The 3,214-nt window shown below is 28.9% G+C and overlaps 1 long non-coding RNA gene across 1 annotated transcript; it reads right to left on the bottom strand.

Annotated features, from left to right (window-relative positions):
* Positions 1 to 754: 754 nt before the first annotated feature.
* LOC121116697 (uncharacterized) lies at positions 755 to 2,187 on the bottom strand. The gene is made up of 3 exons (XR_005863918.2): positions 1,954 to 2,187; positions 1,538 to 1,828; positions 755 to 1,466 (listed from the first exon to the last, which is right to left on the bottom strand). It is a non-coding gene; the product is annotated as an uncharacterized lncRNA (long non-coding RNA).
* Positions 2,188 to 3,214: the final 1,027 nt, after the last annotated feature.

Below are 3,214 nucleotides of genomic sequence, written 5' to 3'. Positions count from 1 at the left end.
ATTCGGAATCTAACAGACAAGCCGAAAAGACTGTACATATTTTGAAAGACATGATGAAGATCAACCCTGGAATCTTTGTAGATGAACTACTTTTTAATTATCGTTCTACTCCTTTATCATTTAAAATATCTTTAAAAATTAGATCCCAGGTGTTACTCTTGAGAAAATCTCCTCTTCTATCTATATTTATTGCATACAGATATACGAAATCACAGTTGTACAAGCTTTTTTCCACAGCGAAGGTCACTTATACATATATTTGCTTATCTTTCAATCACGCTCTTGCTATTCGTTATTTGAGAAGCTCCATATATCCAGGTTGATATATTTGTATAGGTCAATTAACGATCAAACCTATTCCTTTAACAATAAATGTCTATTTTTTACTAATATAATAAACTTTAAATTTAATGGCTATGTTTCACATACAATATGAATTTTATGCCAAAAATGTGGGTTTAAATGATTCATTTGATAGAGGAAAATGCAAATAACCCAGACATGTGCACTACATGTAACATAGTATCTTTAACTAAATGACGTGTTCAGAGAGATTCACAAATATTATATGTGCTCATAAAGTATTCAATGTCTTTATTAATATAGATATCCAGATTATAAGGGAGGAATTTCAACTAAAATTAAATGATCCCTCAAGTAACGTGACGTGACATTAGTACTTTGGATATGGTCAATCAATACTCAATTTATCTTGAAAAAATCATTTGGAAATATGTAGGTAATTGACGAAATATTTGTGTGGACATTTTTATTGGATGCAAATCAATTTGGAAGAGGATATTGCAAGGGTTTTTAGTTACATCATAATTTAATAACAGGTATATATTATATGAGTTTGAATTTTATATTGTAGTAGTACTTGAATTCATGATGAGTTACAAATAGGGAGGCCATCAAATTTATTTGTATAAATAATTGTTATAATGAAAATCAAATGATATTTTCCTTCCAAGTAATTGCAAAAAATCTCTGATCCAACGGACTACATACATAGTTATTCTTAGAAAATCATTTTATGGTATTTTAATCAATACAAAAATTAAGGAAGTCATAATGCTCCATACGTAAAACAACTTTAAAAAGTAACAATACATACTCAAAAAAGACTTATATGGAGATTTCATGCTCTTGAAGGTGCTCAGGTTTTTAATCATCTGATTATGACTACTATTCTCATGGAAATGAAAACTCTTGAGTCCATTTATACCCATAAGAATGTAAGTTTGGCTAGAATGGTGAATCTTTCCAAAATTACTGTTAAAATCAGGCTTGTAAGAGTTCCGCTATTATGGCGTTCCATTCAATTATTTTTTTTCGTTCAACGTTCAGCCATTATTTCCCTTCTGTCCCGCGTTCCAATCTTGAGGTAGTACCATATACATACACTGTACGAAAGCAAATCGCGACTTCCACTTGGATAGTGTCAGGGAGTCCTCATTTGAGAGCTAGGTTTCAAGATTTTTTAACACAATAATCCGGTGAATATTAGCGTTCAAATGTGCTACAATTGACTTACATCAACTAATTCATTATCGAGATGAAGGCTAAAAGGGTTTTATAGCCGATTTGATTTGCGTCCAGTATATCAACAAGAAAATAATAACAGTACCGTCAACTAGTCGAGAAACTCACAGAACGACCGCTACCTCGGCTAACGATGAGGTTCCACGGGACAACCAGACTAAGATTCCAGCCTCCGTAATGATGTAATGAATTGTGTCATCAGTCAGGAAGAGGATTCCTCTTTTCAATGCCCCATCATGTGTAGCATGAAGCAGGACGTATATTTTTTCTACTTTTAGACGTACTAGACTCAAGAAAAAAAAATCTATTTGTAAAAACACTGTTTTAAATTAACATTTCAATTGTTTTCTAACGAAAACTAATATTCAAAATTCTTTAAAAAGAAAAAAAAAAAAAAAAACTAGATACATGATTCAAAATTTCCTTGTTTTGGATGCTGCGAAAATGGTTACTTCACGTAAGAGTAGGAGGCTGAGATTAGAATCTTTCAGCTTTCTGTGTGTTTCTGTGCTCTCTGTTGATATCCCTTCTAGTTATGTATTGGTCCTTATTTATTCGGTGTAGTCGGTTTTTTCTACAAATTGCGATAGTTTATTATGCCAAATTAGATATATATACTAAGAGCATTGCACATATCTTACACAAAATATTCTTGTAATACAAATTATTCATTCAGTATGTTTTACTTAGTTATATAATTTATTCTTTTATATACACAACTAGTTTTTTGAACTAAAAAAAGATGTACTGTAATTTTTTTTTAGCTGTTTTCATTAGTAGACTCTTTTATGCAACAGCAAATTCACCCTCCGGCCTAAAACCCACATTTGTTACAAAAATGACCATTAAATTCTTCAATCTCAGTACGGCTGACCCTTAAATCCTTTTTTTAAAATCAAATTTTTAGCATAATTTCGACTCAGAGCCGTATTTTGAAATGAAATAATTATATAAATGAAAATTTAAAGTCCTCACAATTGATAAAAACCTTGCAGCATTCAAAAGATATATAATTTTGTTAAGTTATTATGAATACAGTTCCAATAAAATGTGTCTCATAGTACAAAAATCAAGAAAAATGAAGGATCATAAATAGAAGCTAATATTTTCTTCAATTACTTTATACCATAGCTAAAACTAAAAAATAATCGTTATATGACAACTTCAAAAGATTTGCTGTCAAAAAAAGTTTTATTTGGTTCAATTTTTTTAACTTTTCATTTCCTTATATAATATTTAATAAATAAGCAATGCAAAGTTGCCTGAGACTGTTTGGAAATTAAATATAATTAAGTCAATTATTTGACTGATCACAATAAGTAATTCATATTTTAAAGACTGAAAGATTAATCTTAATCTAAATATGTTTCGTATGTAATTTATTCTATCAGTAGTTATAGATTAAATTTAGTCAAACTAATTTATATTTAATTTTTGAGTTTTTCTCACACCTCTAAAATAAATATTTGTTCTGAGAATTAATCAAATAATATAATTGTATTTAATTTCTAAAAATTCACGCAACCTTATATTTCATATTTATTAAATTTTCTATAAGAAAAGTGAAACGGTAAAAATCAATCAAAATAAAACTTTTTTTTTTTGACGGTAAATCATTGTAAGTTGTAATATAGCTGTTAATCTTTATTTTTAGCCATAATATAAAGCA

Source organism: Lepeophtheirus salmonis, chromosome 4 (genome assembly GCF_016086655.4).
Source record: "Lepeophtheirus salmonis chromosome 4, UVic_Lsal_1.4, whole genome shotgun sequence".
Lineage (NCBI taxonomy): Eukaryota > Metazoa > Arthropoda > Copepoda > Siphonostomatoida > Caligidae > Lepeophtheirus > Lepeophtheirus salmonis.
This window is presented reverse-complemented; position numbering and strand designations above follow the sequence as displayed.